This window comes from Aegilops tauschii, chromosome 7 (genome assembly GCF_002575655.3).
Source record: "Aegilops tauschii subsp. strangulata cultivar AL8/78 chromosome 7, Aet v6.0, whole genome shotgun sequence".
NCBI classification, from domain to species: domain Eukaryota; kingdom Viridiplantae; phylum Streptophyta; class Magnoliopsida; order Poales; family Poaceae; genus Aegilops; species Aegilops tauschii.
This window is the reverse complement of record NC_053041.3, coordinates 152,067,214-152,087,709: the sequence shown is the minus strand read 5'-3', so window position 1 is coordinate 152,087,709 and position 20,496 is coordinate 152,067,214.

Here is a 20,496-nt window from a genome sequence, read left to right as displayed (position 1 = left end):
GTTTCTTTTTCAAGCTCCTTGAAGTGGCTATGAGCTGAAGCTTAAAGCGCTCCTGCTCCAGAAGGTCCTCCGGCATGATGAAGTCTTTGTTGTCGGGGCTTGTCTCCTCTTCGGAGGGTGGATGGTAACTATCATCCTCCGAGTTATCTTCTATGGCCTGTTCATTAGGGTTGTCTTGCGTGTTTTCATGTTCCTCCTGTTCGGATGAAGCGCCGACAGGGTCTTCATTGTTTTCGGCGTGGCCCGGAGTACTATTTTCTCCGGTGCCAGTGTTGCCATCCTTTGAGCGACGAGGCTTAGAAGGGCGTTTGGGGCGCCGGCGCTTGGACTGCGTCTCAGAGGGTTTGTTCTTATCCGGCTCTTCTTTGTCGTTGCCAGATCCTTTGGGTGTATCAACCATGTACACGTCAGACAAAGAGGTGGCCGTCCAACATCCAGTAAATGGCGGGTCTTCGCCTTGCTCCTTGTTGGCATCGTCGTCCATGTCGTCGATGTCTTCGGAGCCATAGTCAAGCACGTCGGTTAAGTCGTCGACGGTGGCTATGAAGTGGGTGGCGGGTGGGAAGCAAAATTCCTCGTCGTCCGCCTCTAGCTTGAACCGAACATAGTTCGGCTGTGAGTCATCCTCCAAGGACAAGTTCTTCATAGAATTTAGTACGTCACCCAAAGGCGAATGCTGGAAGATGTTAGTGGCGCTAAATTCAAAAATTGATAACCGATCTAGCTCGGTGTCCGCAGGCGCACTTGATCCGGAACGTGTAGCCGGTGATGAGTCCGGAGTTCCATTGACGCAAGCATTGCAGGATGGCGAGTCCGTGCGCGGCTCCAACTTCGCGGACTTTATGGCCTCGGAGGGCATGATCTGCTTCGGTTCTGAGGCCGTTGCAGCAACAGGATCCATCTCCTGGGTGTGCTCCGATGACAAATTTAAGTCATGTTCATCGGAGAGAAGGGGAGCAATCGCCGCGGTCTCAAATCCATCGAAGATCAAGTCTCCATGGATATCCGCGACGTAGTTCAAGCTTCCAAATCTGACCTGATGGACAGGGGCGTAGTTGTCGATCTGCTCCAGATGGCCAAGCGAGTTGGCACGCAGTACGAAGCCGTCGAACACAAAGATTTGTCTGGGGAGAAAAGTTTCTCCCTGAACGACGCCATTACCGACGATTGAAGGGGCCATCGAGCCTTATGTCGACGGCACTGTGGGACTCTCAATGAAAGCACCAATGTCGGTGTCAAAACCGGCGGATCTCGGGTAGGGGGTCCCGAACTGTGCGTCTAGGATCGATGGTAACAGGAGACGGGGGACACAATGTTTACCCAGGTTCGGGCCCTCTCTATGGAGGCAATACCCTACTTCCTGCTTGATTGATCTTGATAAATATGAGTGTTACAAGAGTTGATCTACCATGAGATCGTAATGGCTAAACCCTAGAAGTCTAGCCTATGAGTATATGGTAATGAATATGTCCCCATCCGGACTATGCTCTCCGGTTTATATAGGCACCGGAGAGATCTAGGGTTACATGGGGTCGGTTACACAGGAGGAAATCTTCATAATCGATCGCCTAGCTTGCCTTCCACGCCAAGTAGAGTCCAATCCGTACACGGGTATAATCTTCGGCCTTCATGTCTTCACAGCCCATCAGTCCGGCCTGATGGATAACAGGCCGGATGCCCGAGGACCCCTTAGTCCAGGACTCCCTCACCTGCCCACTTGACACGTTGCAGGACAGGTGTCGTTCGTGGGCATCTCCCATAGAGGAAGGCCACCATTTGGAAAATGGCTGCCACTTAGTCACTTTGCGGCTTGACACCGCATCAATTATCGACGTGGGTCATGGTGGAGTGGTTGGGTAAGGTGGTTTTGCCTCCATGAGTCCCCGCAGGCCCCGCCGGGCCCTTGCCGAGCTCACCTTCCCGGCAAGGGAGGCTTTTCTCTTGGTGGTACCTTGCTTCTCTGACTTGATCTTGGTCCTCTTGATCTGCATATTGGTCTTTCAAAGCTCTTGGATCCTCGTACTCTGACTTGGGTTGGTGCATCAATCCTGCCCCCGTGCCTGTGCATAGTCTGGGCAACAGACCCAGGGTTTGTTGCACCGATAATCATCCACTCTAGCTGCCCTGAACTGGAGCATTTTGTGCTTGTTTTTGGAGTAGGAATCCATATCCCTTGTCTGGAAATAAAGCCGCCTCACCTTGTAAGCATTGGAATTCGTTCTGATGGACATGAGCTCATTATCGAGGATGCCCCTTCACTTCAAAGGTTGCTCCCTGATTGTTGTTATAAACCTTCGCAAATAACTGTGTTCTCTGCGCCTAAACTGGAGACCTTGGGTGTATTTCCTAATCCGTTTGAAGGTGTCAAGTTCGTGGTTGGCTCCACACTTGTTCAGGTATTGTATGTTATCCATGTACATTTTAGTAATCTGCATTTTTCATTTGTGTGCATAATTTAAACTAGCAAATATGCTCGTACGTGCAACGGGAGATAAACTATCACATTATGCAGGTGTGGTAAATATAAAAAAATGTCTGAATCAAATGCAATGATGAGATAAGGACTTTTAAAATGTCATTTCACAAACTATGTCCGAGTGATGTCATGATGAGATAAGGGACTTTTAAAATTCATTTCAAAAACCAAAAATTCATTTCAAAAACCAAAATTGATTTCCTAAGGCATCCAACAAAATATTTTTTGGCCGAGCAACCTGCATTGATGGACCCTGCCTAAGCTAGACTGATCAATGATGTGTCTCGTCTTGACCTAGCGTAGTGGTGTGTAACACAAACTATGGTACCAAAGCATAGCTGTGTATGGATGCAAAATAGACATTTAGTCCTTTTTATATGGCCTACAAAAACTAACCCATAGGAAGTAGCGTCAATTTTTTTGGGCTCGACGTTGCACAAAACATGGAAACCTTTATTTTAGCCAACGCGAGGGACTAAATAAAATCATAAAATAACCTCTATAGATCCCATAATAAAACATGTACGTAAGCGATGATTCGTTTTGTTCCTTATTTACGGATCTATTCTAATTTTTGTGAACATTTCCTAAAATTTCATGAACATTTTTTCAAATTCCCGAATATGTTTTGATTGCCATATCATTTTTTAAAAATCATGAATATTTTTATTTTGTGGACGTTTATTTGAAATCGTGAATGTTTTAGAATATGTGAACATTTTTTTGAAATTATGAACATTTTATGATTTTTTGAATGTTTTTTTGAATTGACAAACAGTTTATAATTTCATAATATTTTGTAAAAAACTATTTTTTTCAAATTTGGTCCTTTAAATACCCCTAATTAATTTAGAGAAGAAAAAAGAAAAACATAAATGAGAAAGAAAAAAAATAAAAAACGAAATAGAAGGAGGTGCCATGCCCCGGCCCATTACCATGTGTCGGGGGAGGAGGCACGCAGAAAAAGGGGCGGAACAAGGGGTCGATCCCTGGTCTCCATTGTGGAGTGCTGCAACCTTTGCCATCGCGCCGTGCACGTGCTTGTCTGATGGTAGTGTATTAGGCTCTAAGAAACACTTCGTGGTGTTTTTTAAAGCCGAATCGTTTTTCTACGCTTACCGATGGCACGAGGAGTAATTATTAGCAACTTCGGGGACAATCTTAACGACAGACGACCAGAAGCAGTATGTGCTTTGTTATTACGGGTAGATATCATCTTGTTGTACACTTTCGGTGCTAATATTATGTTCTATGCTGAATGAAGAGCTTGTCCATAGGTGGTGTATGAGGGGTGCTGGATTCTGTGAAGACCTTATATATTTATATAGGGTATCTTGATTTGAACACCACTATTGGCTTGCTGCGATGCTTTCCATGTCTGGAGAATTTGTATATAAGGTGATGATTTCACACACATTGAAAGCCCATATATAATGTACTAGAATTAACCGTTCAACTGTCGCTCCTTTGACATACTCTATTTTAGGAATTAACTGTTTTCAATCTTTATGTCTATTTAGGTACTAGGACTTAGAGAAAAAGGTCGAACCAATCGATGGCAGAGGAAGCACAAGGATTTTCTCAGATTTCATGACATTCGTTTGAAGACAATAACGGTGGAAGGATATGCATCCAACCAGCTAAACACTGGCTTTGTCACATTCTTCATGAGGAATGCGAGGGCACTATTGTCCCTGAGGATTAAGTTTTTCAACAAGAAATTTCTCACGGAACTGTATGCTGAACAACATAAAAAGAAGTTTTAGGTGGACCTAAGGGCTTCTAATCATGCTCGGCTTATATTTACAACAACTTGTCATCATCATGGACCAGTAGATCTTTTGTACTGGGATCTTGATTTTATGGATCAGACCGATCCATTTGACTGTGACTACCAAAAACTTTGGTTGAGTTAGATGTTATTGCCCTATTCAATCCGGGTTATTTGTAAACCTGATGAACAATTAATCCCCGTGCTTTTGTACCTTTTGTAAGCTGGAGTTAGACATTGTTGACCTTTTCAACTAGGGTTTGACCCATATTTTCTTTCATACTGGGATTTGATCTTTGTTCATTACAGAACGCGCAAGTTCTTAGTGCCTGCCCGCATCCACCAAACTTATTTACAGCTAGCACACCAAATGGGATGTAATTCTTAATAGTAGAAGATGCATGGTAGTGGCAGATTTCGATTCTGACATTTGGGACCCACGAGGAAAAAGCCTATCCATGGCGGTGCCGACTCTCGACAGTAAACGTTGAGAAACCTGGTTTTAAAATTACTGTAAATCCAAAACTCACCTCAAAATTATGAAACATCGCCTGGTGTTATGACATGGCACCAACATGCTGTGGTAAAAAAATAGTCCAATTTGGGACAAGTTTTATTATAAACTTCTTACAAACTAGAGCTTCTGTCAAGAAGCCTCATGGTTCCGAGAGGGAACATGCCACCTATATGTGTGCGAAACGACATACGCTGTTTCTTCGCTCCTTGATTTATTTTCAGAGGCAACATGTAACTATAGGAGTGCCGTCCTAAAAAATATGAAATTATTCAGCGTTCGTTTTGCTTTTTTATGCATTGTTTGAGTTTTCTAGGCATTTTTTAACATACTTTGGTGTGTGCAAAGGTCATGTGTCTACTAGCCACCTATGTAATTGGATGTTCAATTTGGTTATGGAATCAAGTCCTTATAAGTACATATATTGTTGTTCTGTATGCAATGACAACACACACAGACCATACTAGGAAACCCATCGGTGATGAATTCATCAATCGCTGGCAATCATATACCAACAAACGTTTGCCCACAACACACATGACTTATTAGCAGAAATTTTCTATGTTATTACGGGTCTTCGCACACATTTCTGATTAGGAACTTGTTTGCCGTATGTCGCACACACCTTGATCTGGCTGACCGTTGATACGTCTCCAACATATCTATAATTTTTTATTGTTCCATGCTATTATATTATCTATTTTGGATGTTTTATATGCATTAATATGCTATTTTATATGATTTTTGGGACTAACCTATTAACCAAGAGCCCAGTGCCAGTTCTTGTTTTTTCCTTGTTTTAGAGTTTCATAGAAAAGGAATACCAAACTGAGTCCAAACGGAATAAAAATTTCGCGATAATTTTTCTTGAATCAAAAGACACCCAAGAGACTTGGAGTGCAAGTCAGAAGATCCTCGAGGCGGCCACAAGGGTGGAGGGCGCGCCCCCAACCTTGTGGGACCCTCGATGACCTCCTGACCTAGATCTTCCTCCTATATATACTCTTATACCCTAAAAACATCGAGGGGAGCCACGAAACCACTTTTCCACCGCTGCAACCTTCTGTACCCGTGAGATCCCATCTTGGGGCCTTTTCCGGCGTCCTGCTGGAGGGGGATTCGATCACGGAGGGCTTCTACATCAACAACATTGGCTCTCCAATGAAGCGTGAGTAGTTTACCACAGACCTACGGGTCCATAGTTAGTAGCTAGATGGCTTCTTCTCTCTCTTTGATTCTCAATACAAAGTTCTCCTCGATGTTCTTGTAGATCTATTCGATGTAATACTCTTTTGCATTGTGTTTGCCGAGATCCGATGAAATGTGGATTTATGACCAGCTTATCTATGAATATTATTTGAATCTTCTCTGAATTCTTATAGGCATGATTTGATATCTTTGCAAGTCTATTCGAACTATCAATTTGGTTTGGCCAACTAGATTGGTTTTTCTTGCAATGGGAGAAGTGCTTAGCTTTGGGTTCAATCTTGCGGTGTCCTTTCCCAGTGACAGTAGGGGCAACAAGGCATGCATTGTACTGTTGCCATCGAGGATAAAAAGATGGGGTTTTCATCATATTGCTTGAGTTAATTCCTCTACATCATGTCATCTTGCTTAATGCGTTACTCTGTTCTTTATGAACTTAATACTCTAGATGCATGCTGGATAGCGGTTGATGTGTGGACTAATAGTAGTAGATGCAAAATCGTTTCGGTCTACTTGACACGGACGTGATGCCTATATTCATGATCATTGCCTTAGATATCGTCATAACTTTGCGCTTTTCTATCAATTGTTTGGCAGTAATTTGTTCACCCACCGTAATAATTTCTATGTTGAGAGAAGCCTCTAGTGAAACCTATGGCCCCCGGGTCTATTTTACATCATATTAGTTTCCCATCAACTTGCCAATTTCTGTCACCGTTCTTTTACTTTACAATCTTTTACTTCACGTTCCATATACCAAAAATACAAAAAATATTACTTTACCGTTTATGATCTCTATCAGATCTCACTTTGCAAATAACCGTGAAGGGATTGACAACCCCTTATCGCGTTGGGTGCAAGTTGTTGTTTGTTTGTGAAGGTATTCGGTAACTTGAGCGTTGTCTCCTACTGGATTGATACCTTGGTTTTCAAAAGCTGAGGGAAATACTTACTCTACTTTGCTGCATCCCCCTTTCCTCTTCAAGGGAAAAATCAACGCAAGCTCAAGAGGTAGCAGGAATAATTTCTGGCGCCGTTGCCGGGGAGATCAACGCCAAGTCAAGACATACCAAGTACCCATCATAAACTCTCATCCCTCGCATTACATTATTTTCCATTCGCCTCTCGTTTTCCTCTCCCCCACTTCTAAAACAATTTTCGAAAGATTCGCCTTTCCTTTGCCCCTCTTCCGTTCGTCTTCTTCGTTTGGTTTTTGTGTGCTTATCTCGCTGCTATGGCTAGTCCTCCTATCCTTGTTAGCACTCCCGATAATGAGGGTCTCAACTTTAAACAAATTAAAGGGAAGGAGAGAACTTAGAAGATGCTTGGTATAGAATTTGCAATGCTCAAAATAGATCTACTCAAAAGCAATCTACTTCTGTTCTTCTTCGCAATTTTTATGTAGGCATTACTCCTTGGAATAGATTTGTTCTAGATACCATTATGGGAGGAAATTTCTTGGGGAGACACACTTTCGATTCTTACAATGCCATGATAGATTTGCTAGGACCACCACCGCTTTTGGTTAATGGAACCATTTTAACCTTGGAACATGTAATGCAAAGATTGGATATTATTGAAAATAAAATTGCTACTGTAGAGTTGATTGAAAATTTGGATAAAAAGATTCATAATCATACTCAATACGGATCTAAGGTAGGATTTACCCTAAAGAACCTTAAGGAAAATGAACCCATAGTTAATGAAAAGATAGATCAAGATTCTACTAGAATTGGCAAACTAGAAGATATTATTACTAACTTGGGTTTCGCTTTTTCCTCTGTTAAAACTACTCCAAATCTTACTCCTACTAAGATTGCCAAGTTTACTTTTGTTCCTAAAAATAGGGGTGAATCTTCTAGTAAAAACAATGAAGATCTCAAATCGATTAGTGTTCACCCGAACTTTGTTGACATTATTAAGGAACCTATTGTCACGAATGACTTTCATAATTTCTTGCCTAGGAGTTTGACCATTCATAAAACCAAAGCATCTCCTAAGAACAACAAGTGTATAATTAAAGATTTGCATACCAAAGATGACAACACTTAGATCTATTCGTGCTTTTATGCCTAGCTAGGGGCGTTAAACAATAGCGCTTGTTGGGAGGCAACCCAATTTTATTTTATGTTTTCGCTTTCTAGGTTCTGTTTTGCTTTGAATAAATCATCTAAACTCTAATTAGATGTGGTTTTATGTTTTAATTAGTGTTTGTGCCAAGTAAGACCAATGGGATAGCCTACGGTGATAGTTGATTTGATCTTGCTGAAAAATAGAAACTTTTGCGCTCACGAAAACAATTCTTATTTTTAGTTGGAGAGTGCTTTTTAGTTGATTCTTTTTGTCGAATATTAATAGACAAATTATATAGGACCTATTTTCTCAGGATTTTTAGAGTTACATAAGTATTCGAAATATCCAGATTGCTACAGACTGTTCTGTTTTTGATAGATTCTGTTTTCCGCGTGTTGTTTGCTTATTTTGATGAATCTATGGCTAGTATAGGGGGTTATGAACCATGGAAAAGTTGGAATACATTAGATATTACACCAATAAAAATAAATAATGAGTTCACAACAGTACCTAAAGTGGTGCTCTATTTTTTTATACTAACGGAGCTTATGAGATTTTCTGTTGGAGTTTTGTGTTGTGAAGTTTTCAAGTTTTGGGTAAGGATTGATGGACTATGGAATAAGGGGTGGCAAGATCCTAAGCTTGGGGATGCCCAAGGCACCCCAAGGTAATATTCAAGGATGTCAAAAAGCCTAAGCTTGGGGATGCGCTAGGAAGGCATCCCCTCTTTCGTCTTCGTCTATCGGTAAATTTACTTGAGGCTATATTTTTATCACCACATGATATGTGTTTTGCTTGGAGCGTCTTGTATGACTTGAGTCTTTGCTTTTTAGTTTGCCACAATCAACCTTGCTGTACATACCTTTTGGGGGAGACACGCATGAATCGTGATTTATTAGAATACTCTATGTGCTTTACTTATATCTTTTGAGCTAGGAAAATTTGCTCTAGTGCTTCACTTATATCTTTTTAGAGCACGGAAGTGGCTTTCTTTTATAGAAATTGATGCACTCTCGCACTTCACTTATATTATTTTGAGAGTCTCTAAACAGCATGGTAATTTTCTTTGGTTATAAAATTAGTCCTAATATGATAGGCATCCAAGAGGGATATAATAAAAACTTTCATCACTACAAAAAAATACACTTCCGTGTTGATACGTGTTTGTCACAGTAGGTCACGTTTTCTGTCATGCATGTACATCCATGACGAATTTATGACAGAATCTAGATAGTCATACATGTGCTGTCATAGAAGTGTTCCATGACATTACCAAAATTATCATCACGGAAGTGTCCACTTCCATGACGATAAATCCCGCGTCATAGAAGTGCTTTTGTCAAGGGTGACCGACACGTGGCATCCACTGTAATGGGTCGCCATTAAGCCATCAGGTCCGGTTTTGGATCCGATAACCCGTTAATAGCCAAGACCAATGGGGATTTTCCACGTGTAAAATTCTCATTGGCCGGAGGAAACACGTGTTTGCTCGCCGTTGGGACATATGTCATCCACTCGTTGGACAGGAGGCGCCTATGATACGTCGACACGTGGCACGGCCCAATAGAGGCCCATTCCGGTGAAAAGGTCGGCCCAGCTAAAAGCCCACCATGTTTTTTCAGACACTAGTGGGTTGGCCCGTTGACAGCCTGCCATGTTTTGGGCCAAATTGAGGCCCATAGAGATCAGGCCCGTTCATAGCCTGCCCTGTTTTGGACCAAATTACGGCCCATATCGGATCAGGCCCGTTAACAGGCCACTGTTCTTTTTGGACCATTAATTCTAAGACAGGTTTGAATTTTAGCCTGTTAAATGCCCGTTAACCAGTTCGGCCCGATAATAGTTTCGGCCTGTTAGCGGCCCGTGGTGCATCTGAGACGTTGTCGGCCCGGTTTAAATTTAGGGCCTATAACGGCCCATGCAGAAACTAGGCTATTTCTTGTCCAAAGTAACTTTAGGCCTCTTAACGGCCCGTAGTCTTCGTGGATAAATTTCAGCCCAACAGGCCTATGGGCCTGTTAATGGCCCGTGGAACAGTTGGGCCTAATTACAGCCCGCGTTGAATCCGGCCTGCTTACAGCCCATCTGATAATGGCCCGTGACACTTTTGGGCCTATGGCCCGCGTGGATACCAGCCTGCTTAAAGCCCATAATTTTATTGGGCCACACAGGCCCGAGATATATTTTGGCATGTTAGCTGCTCGTCCTATTTGGGCCAAACATGGGCCTTAGGCAGTTTCGGCCTGTATTGGCCCATGAATTTTTGGTCCAACGCTGGCCCAATCTAGGTTTTAGCCTGTTAAAAGCCCATGGTTTTCTCTGGCCCAACTGGCTTAAACCTTACTCGGCTTGTTAAAGGCGGGAAACTACTATAGGTTTAGACCTGCTAATGGCCCAAGATGATTATAGGCCCACGTTTTGGCCCATATGAGTAACGGGCCAGCCTGAAGACCGACAACACAGAGATCAACTGAACCTTCCGGCCCAAATTACAGCATACCGACCAAAGAATAAACCTAGACTATACAATAAAGAAATTACGGCATATTACATCCACTAGGAATGAAAGTTCGCTACCGGTGATAATAAAGCGCAACGTGACCGCGGATTACATACACTGGGCATCAAAGGTCGCCACCAGTGCATATAAACGCGCCGACAAAAGAATATACAAAACTGAGAGCACTTCAGAAGGCACTAGGCCTGGCCAGGACGGGCCCCGCAAGCAGCCGAACAAGCTGATGAGACCTCAGTTGTGTCAACGATAGATGCTCCATCCCTAGCTGTATGGCACGATAGTGCGCATGGCAGTCCTCTGACATCTTCTTTGCATCTTTGACTTCAAGTCGGAGTTGAGCTGAAGCAAGCCTTTCCGCTTTAAGTTGAGACTGAGGCAATCGAACTGATTGAGGCAGCGAGGTTGTCTCACACCTGCTAGTGAGTAGCTTGAACTCACTCTCTTCATCAAGACAGGACCTTGGGGTCATCTCGCTGTCCTCAATATGATTTGGCTCACTATCTTCCCTAAATTTCTGCCTGGCATAGAGATACGACTCTAAAAGAGAAACAAGGAGACACGTAACAAATTTCACAATTATATTAGCAAATAAATGGATCTATTCTGCATAAGGAACATGTTTTTACAACTACAATTTAAAACTAGTAGTTGTTGCAAACATCCAATCAGATGTAAACAGCAAAGTGAACAGCAGTGGAGGAAATTATACCTATCCAACTCTATACTAGAACAAAGTTTTAAGGCTTGAGAAGGATGAACTTGCATTGCATGTTAACATGGGCTGGACAAAGCCCTTCTCCATGTTGATGGAAGGATAATTCAATAGATTCCCCAAAGAAAATTCGTTATAAGCGTTGCAATTATTCTACATTTTGCAAAGAGTAAATATAGATCAAATAATATTGGAAGAAACAGAGGATGATGAAGCTCGGGTGCATACTGATGATACATAATTAAATAACAATTAATTAAGTACAGGGTTACAAGGCAAAAGGTACTAACAAGAGGAATGCAGACATCAATGTGTGCAGTGGCATTGGCTTTATTCAACATTTTGGTAAGACTAAATGTAGATATGATAATTTGGAGAAAGTGGAGGGAAGGGCAGATAAGATGCAGAGTAATGCTAGACAATCAACTATCTCGCGATGCAAGTACAGTAATACCACCACCGTCCATTATTATATGTCGCTCAAATGGATGTATCTAGCACTATTAAGTTCTAAATACATCCAATTGATCAACAATTAATTTGATACAGAGGGAGTACATGACAACAGGTACTTACATGAGCAATCCAAAACTTCATAACCATTGTGTTAATTCTACATTTATCTAAGAGTAAATATAGATCTTATAATTTCAAGCAAAGGGAGGATAAAGAAGCGAACATTTACAGTGATGCTACATAATAAAACATCAATGATTGTAAGTATGCTGACAAAGGGCAAGAGGTACTGACAAGAGCAATGCAGAGACCAGTATTGTTGTGAGGTCCTATGATCCTTTGAGCAAGGAGATTCATCTGAAATTAGTTTTCATACAAGAGAGAAGGTAAGTCACATGCAGAAATTTAGGAGTTCAAATTTTGAATTGATATCATAGACAGTACCTGACGCTGGGCTCTCAACAGTTCTAATAGGGGTTTGGCTAGTGGAGTAGGGGTAAAGTGTGGTACAGTTGGGCCTGTGTTTTCTGTGGCTGTTGATCTATCTGATTTATCAGGTATCACTACCTTTTCCAAAGACCTAGTTTGTACTCCTTGAGGATCTGCACTCACCCTCTTCCTTTTGGACATCTATTACAAAAGAACAACATTTGACTGGAAAAACATAGTATGACGACACATGGAATAGGTACAGAAAATGGATAGGTATGGCATATACTCATATATGATGGTTAAACTAAGCAGATGGTGTAACAAAGTATAAGTAATGCAAGAGGTTAGATGCAAAATATGTGCGACCAATACAACCTTGCCAAGTTAGAGCAAGCACCTTGATGGGTGAATAAGACACTACTAGGAAAAGGGCTATAGATAATATGGACACTAATGGCGCACCAAACATGCGGTGCGCCACTACTATATAGCAGTGGCGCACCGTGTGCTGGTGCGCCATTAGTGTGGTAGACACTAATGGCGCACCACAACCATGGTGCGCCACTACTAACAATTTTTTTCTTTTTTCTAAAAATACTAATGGCGCACCATGTGTTGGTGCGCCATTAGTGTGATAGACACTAATGGCGCACCACAACCATGGTGCGCCACTACTAACAATTTTTTTTCTTTTTTCCAAAAATACTAATGGCGCACCGGGGCACAGTGCGCCATTACATTACTAGTTTTAACTAGTAATGGCGCACCAGTCAACCCGTGCGCCACTACTATCATTTTTTGTTTTGTTTTTGTTTTGCAAAACTACTAATGGCGCACCGCCAGCTGGTGCACCATTAGTAACCAGGGTTACTAATGGCGCATTTGTTGGTGGTGCGCCATTAGTAACCTGGGACCAGCTAGATATTTTGGACAGCCACCTACACACTCACTTTCCCTACTTCATTCTCTCCACCTCCTCCTCCAAGCTTGTCTCGGCTGCCTCCTCCTCCTCACCTCATTTGCACCATAGATTCATCCAAATTAAGTGGTTAAATTACCTTTTTTTGATAGGTAAGTAAGGGGAATGCTTTCTTTATGTTGTAGATCTACTGTTTTCTCCCTCCAACAACGTGCACATGCAGTTTCTATGGCCTAGCTAGATCTATGTATGTTTGTGGTTTTGCATATATGTTTGTGTTTGCAGGTACCGGTATTTGAAGTGCGATAGTTGCCAATATTTTGCCGGAATGTTGATTCATTTCCGTTTCGGCGAGAATTTTGGCACTATGCATTCTTTTTGGTCCTATTTTTAGGCAAAGTCATGCCAAATTTTTTCTTGGTTCTAAAATATTGTTTTGCTCTACCCCGCATGCGACCATGGTCCGCACGATGACCGAAGGCATCGTGAATAGGTTTTTGAGCTCCGCGAAGGCCGAGATGCTTCAAAAGAACGAGACAGAGATAAGATGTCCGTGTCGAAGATGCAAGCTAAGGAGCCTTATGGACCCGGATTCCGTACAGGTGGGGGACCACCTGCTCTTGCATGGTTTCATGGATGGCTATCGGTGGCAAGGTGATGAAGATGATTATGAAGTCGTCCATGGGGGCCGGCTGGCAAGAAATGAGGAAGGGCAGCAAGACAACCGCGGCGAGGGCGGGCGAGAAGACGAAGAATCTCCAGGACATGATCACGAAGTAGATGTAGTACACAGTCATCGTGTAGAAGATGCTGGACATGATGATGAGGAAGATGCCGGAGCAAACGAAGGGCATGATCATGAAGATGAAGATGTCGGAGCAGACGACGATGGACCATCGATGGGCTAGGTGCAGGACCCTCATATTCAAGAGCTGCTTCTCAAGCAGACGGATAACCCAAGAGCTACCGCCCGAGAGAAAGCCAAGCTGGATCAACTGGAGATAGACGCGGTTACTCCATTGTATGAAGGATGCAGGCTCGAGGATACCCGCCTGAAAGTAACGCTCATGGCTCTGGAGATGAAGGTAAAACAAAAAATTACCGACGCATGCTTCGACGAGAACATGTCATTCTGGCACGAACGTCTTCCCAAGGGGAACAAGTGCCCGACCAGTTTCGAGGAGGCGAAGAAAATCGTGTGTCCTCTGGATTTACCGCACGTGAAATACCATGTGTGCATGAACAATTGCATCATTTATCGGGACGAGCACGCGGAGTCTACCATATGTCCGGTGTGCGGCGTCACTCGATACAAGAAGAGGAAGAAAGCTCCTCGAAAAGTGGTGTGGTACTTTCCGATCACTCCTCGTCTGCAGTGGTATTTCGCGGACCCTAAGGTAGCAAAGCTCTTGCGTTGGCACGCGGATAGGGAGGAGAATAAGCGAGAAGATGACGCAAATGATCCGGAGATAAATAAAAAGGACAAGATGCTGAGTCACCCTAAGGATGGGAGCCAGTGGCAAGCGTTGAACTTCGAACACCCAGAATTTGGGAACGATCCAAGGAACATCGTGCTGGGCGCGAGCACCGATGGAGTCAATCCGTTTGGCAGCCAGAGAAGCACACATAGCACCTGGCCTGTGTTTGTGTGGATGTACAACCTTCCCCCTGGTTGTGCATGAAGAGGAAGTACATTCACATGAGTATGCTAATTGAAGGGCCGAAACCACCAGGGAACGACATCAATCTGTATGTGGGGCTGCTGAAAGAGGAGCTAGACACGCTGTTGAAAACGCCAGCCAATACGTGGGACGCTGTAGAGAAAGAATATTTCCCTATGAGAGCCGCACTGCTCACGACGGTGCACGACTATCTCGGTTACGGATATGTCGCGGGGCAGGTGGTCCACGGATTTTCTGGATGCGTCAGGTGCATGGATGACACAACGTATCGCCAGCTAGAGAGAGATCCCGGGTCTTCTAAAACCGTGTTCATGGGACATCGAAGGTGGTGTTGCGACGATGACTCATGGAGGAAACGCAAGGATCTGTTCGATGGTGAAACCGAAACCCGCAGACGCCTGCGTACGAGGAGCGGCAAGGAAATAGACGAGCTGTTGAAAAATTGGAAAGATTGCCCACTGCTGGGAAAGAAGCAAAAGGCGCCAGAGCCGGGAAAGAAGCAAAAGGCGCAAGAGCCGCTGCTGAAGGTATGGAAAACGAGGTCTGTTTTCTGGGACTTGCCGTACTGGAAGATCCACCGTGTGCCTCACAGCCTTGATGTCATGCATATCACGAAGAACGTGTGCGAGAGTCTGCTTGGTACCCTGCTCAACATGCCAGAGAGGACCAAAGATGGGCCGAAAGCAAGGGCAGACTTGAAATCAATGGGCATCAGGGAGGAGCTTCACGCTAATGATGATGATGATGAGGCGAAGCAGGACACGAAAAGTCATCGCAAAGGCAAAAAGGCCAAGAAGACCGGAAATGACTTCCCTCCCGCGTGCTTCAATCTAAGTCAGGAGGAGATCGATCAGTTTTTCACCTGCCTCGTAGGAGTAAAACTTCCTTACGGTTACGCGGGGAAGATAAGCAGATACCTAGACTCAGCGAAGCAGAAGTTCAGCGGGATGAAGTCTCACGACTGTCACGTGCTGATGACGCAGATACTTCCAGTTGCAATCCGTGGGCTCATGGACGCGCACGTCCGTGAAACACTATTTGCCCTATGCAACTTTTTCGACGTCATCTCTCGGAAGTCGGTTGGCATGAGGCAACTCAGAAGGCTACAGGAAGAGATCGTGGTGATACTATGCGAGCTTGAGATGTACTTCCCGCCCGCATTCTTCGACGTTATGGTGCATCTGCTGGTCCATATCATGGAGGATATCATCCAACTCGGGCTGACGTTCCTGCACAGCATGATGCCGTTCGAAAGGATGAATGGTGTCATCAAAGGATACGTTCGCGCAACATGTCACATCCAGAGGGAAGCATAGCTAGGGGCTTTCTGACCAAAGAGTGCATCTCCTACTGCACGAATTATCTAGGCATCGAGAACCCCGTTGGTCTGCCCATCAACAGGCACCTCGGCAGGCTCGCTGGATGGGGTCACCGTGAGGGTCGCCGCGAAATGCATGTTGACTTCGAGGGTCGACTCGCCGACTTTGAAAGAGCAAACCTAGTCGCGCTACAACACATACACGTAGTCGATCCTTGGGTGGTAGAGCACAAAACCTTTATTGAGAAGACGTACAATGACCGAGGCCAACAGAGGACGGACGGAGATATAATCAAAGAGCACAACTCATGTTTCACACGTTGGTTCAAGCAGAAGCTTTTGTCGTACCATTTACATGAGGATTCTTCCGCGGAAGAACAACTCATATTCGCCTTGTCACAGGGCGCCGAGCACAACCTGTGACGTATGAGGCGTACAATATCAACGGCTACACATTCTACACCGAGGGAAAGGACATGAAGAGCGATGGTTATCAGAACTCCGGGGTAACGATGGAATCCTACACCGGTAACGACAAGGACAGATACTACGGAAGGATCGAGAAGATCTGGGAGCTGAGCTACGCTGGAGAGAAGGTCCCGATGTTCCGTGTCAGATGGGCCAAGAGCATCCTAAAAGAAGACCGGTATTTCACCACCATGGTTATACCCGAAGCCAAATCCAAGACCGCGGGCGCAAACGTCACCGCGAAAAATGAGCCATGGGTACTGGCTTCCCAAGTGGACCAATGCTTCTTCATTACCGACCCGTCAAAGCCCATTCGTGTTGTCGTGTGGAGAGGCAAAAGGAAGATCATCGGAATGGATGTAGTCGCCAATGAGCAAGACTTCGACAAGTACGGCGACCTGAAGATGGAACATGACGACGATGATGAAGTACCAGCATACACCACAAGAAGAAGCAGGACCACCCTACCTAAAGGACGTCCGTTCAAGAGAAGAACTCCATTTACGAAAAATAAGCGCAAGAATATTGCAAACAGATAGCTAGCTAAGATCGATTGTATTTAAATTGTAGCCTTCTTTTCTTGATTGTATTTCGACATATTGAAATGATATTTCTTCTGTTCTAGTGTCCTCATGAATATTTAGTTATGTTTATTATGGTATTGAATTTCTAACTCACAAAAAGTATTGAATTTGTTAATATTTTTTGAACTCATGAATATTTTTAAATTTCATGGGCACTTTTTGAATTCATGAATATTTTTTCCAATTTGATGATATTTTTTCATATTCAATATGAAAAAATATTGAATATTCCTGAGGAAACTCGATCTCGATCCCCCTCCATCTCGATCGCTATCCCCCCTCGCCACATCCCCCTCGCCGCCGAGCACCCCCCCACCCTCCCCTGCTCCACCGCCACCGCCGACCCCCCGCACCCTTCCCCGCTCCACCGCCGCCGAGCACCCACCGCACCCTCCCGCGCTCCACCGCCGCCGCTGACCCCCCGCACCCTCCCCGCTCCACCGCTGCCGCCGACCCCCCGCACCCTCCCCTGTCTCCTCGCTCGGTTCCCCCTCACTCCCCCCCCCCCGAGCGCCATTGCTATACAAAAAAAAGATTACTAATGGCGCACCTCTCTGGGGTGTGCCATTGCTATTCAAAAAAAAGATTACTAATGGCGCACCTATCTGGGATGCGCCATTGCTATACAAAAAAAGATTTCTAATGGCGCACCGCTCGGGGGTGCGCCATTGCTATAAAAAAATTCTAATGGCGCACCGCTCGGGGGTGCGCCATTGCTAACCCTTCCCCCCCCCCCACCACTAAAAAAATTTCTATCTTCCCCATCTCTCTCACCCGCCCATAGCTGCCCCGACCCGCCCACTGCCTAACCCGTACTGCGCCGCCGCCGCCGCCTCCCCCGCTCCGACCCTCGCCCTGGCGGCGACGAGCCCTTCCGCCCCCACCATCTCCGTGCCGTTCGAGGTGAGGCCCTCGCCCAGCCGCCCCGCCAGGCCGCCCGGTCCTCCCCTCGACCCCCCTCCGCCCGGTCCTCCCGGCCGCACCGAAGCAGGCCGGAGAAGTCCAGCACGACGAACCGTACCGTCGCCGACCCCACCCCGATAGTGTCTACGTCGTCTCCATCGGCTTGGAGTGTAGGGGGGGAAGCTACCAAGGAAGTAGCCCTTGCTGCTGCCTTTCTTCCACCTCGGATTCCGCCACCTCTCCTTCAAGTCCGGCCGGCCTGCTGCTCCTAATCCACCGCTGGGCCTTCGTGTGCCTCCGCGGTGAGCTCCCCTCCCTTCCCCTCTTCTGTTTCCCCTCGGCCCAACAACAAAAGCTCATTTTTCTCTAGAACATGAATCTAGGTTGACCTAGTATCTCATAGGACGTTGATGCAAGTAGGAAATTCTTTTCATAAAAATATTGTCCAGTAGGTAGTTTAGTTGTTAGGATATAATCCATGACAAAGACATGCAACTTCTCTGCAGCTGCCTTTAGGTATTTGTGCAGAAGCCCTTTTTGTCTGGTCAAAGTCTATGGATGGAAGCGTCGACTGGAGAAAGTTGCTACAATAAAAAATGGCCAGCCGTTAGACGTAATCTTGACTCAAAATTTCAACACAGAGTGCATTATCTTGACCGGAAGTAGTGTGATAGATAAAGGTCCATAACTTAGCATCGAAGTTTCTTTCTGTCATAGTTATGGGAGCTTATATTTAACCCAAAAAAACATCATGCCATTAATCTTTCAGAGATATTCCAGTTCTGATACTTTGCGGGTCATTGATGCGGCAAGGACGCTGAATAGACATAATCTTGACTGGATAGGCTGTTTGGACTTGGGATAGTGACCTTATTTGAGCACGATTTAGATGTCGTAATCATGTTCTACTGTTGCCGCTCTTGAGTGATATTGTTTGTGACTTCGGTTAAACGGCGTTATAGTGGAGTTAAGCTTTCTGAAATCTAGAATATATGTACAACCTAATATTAGTTCTACTTCGTGATATGGTAAGGGATAACACTGGATAACACCTAGAAATGTAACCTTGAGCAGTCAACTTATCTGATATAGGTATGAAATCTTAAATTCTATTGATCCTTATGAGGGATAGTACTGAATAACACTCTGAAAGATAATCTTCGAGCAGTTCACTATCTGGCATAGGTATCTTACATACTATTCTTTCACATGATGGATAGCACTGAAGAATATCTTGAAATGTAACATTCGAGTAGTTCACTTACCATGACTATCAATTAATAAGCATGATACTATACCCTTCTTTTAAAACAGAATTCCCCTGTGGTTGAGATCCTATAAAACGGTGCCCCTCATGAAGCATCCACCTTACTAAGCCATTAGTTGTGTGCATCTCTAGTTTCCTTGCAGGTTGTAAGTTTTTATTAGGATAGCTGTAGATTTCTTCTGTTTTCTAGTAGTACAACCTGTACTGGTTGGGACAAAAACACTGCTTTTGGTTGCAGGCTGGCAGACATTTCTTGCACAAAACGGATACGGTAGATGAATTTAATACGACGTGCCTTTATCTCCACCCAATAGATGCTAAACAAGAATCAAAACTTTAGTTACACACTATATCTACTCTAGCAACTGGATCATGCCATCTGCTCTAATCAGGTAGGCATTTAACAGACATTAGTGAGTAGTATGATTAATGAAAGGATCAGGGACTTTGTTGCACAGGCAAATAAAGCCTGGTGATTGGGCCACATCACCTGACCCAGTGCGTGGATGCTTTAAATTCTGATGAAAGCATCTATCATTGATAATCCTTCATGCCCTTGTGTTTCTTTAGAGAAGATTCTTTCTTCACTTTACTGATGAGTACACAAAGCAAGTGTGAGTGAACTGAATGAATTCAGTGTGCACTGTAGTATAAGTACCATCTAGTCAAGTCAAGCTTTGGTCATGGTCCAGCAGATGAGATTTTGTCTTCTGAGGAAAAGCATATGAGAATTGAGAAGCATATGCCACACAATGATTCAGCAATATCTTTAAGGCAAATCTGGCTGGCAATTTGGCCCTCTGTGTCCATCACCATGGCCACTACTATTTCAAACTGAAGAAAGAAAGGAAGAGATGATTTTGCAGGTACCCCGAGAGGCCCTTGAGTTTGCCGGAATGTCGATTACCTTCCGTTCCGGCAAATTCGGGTACTCCATATGTCCTATTTTCAGCAAAGGTCATGCTGAAATTTTCCGTCAATTTTAGCATGACTTTGCTAAAAATAGGACATATGGGGTACTTGCGACTAATGCATGGGCCGGGGTATCTTAGTACTTAATTAAGTAGGATCATCTTTGTTTATTTGCCTGCGTAATCTCACGATTGGAGCTGGGGGCGGCCACGTGTGAGCCATCCACAAGCCGTTGACCTCGCTCCTGTCCTACCTGCCCACCTCCCCTACCTAGCCCTGACCGCC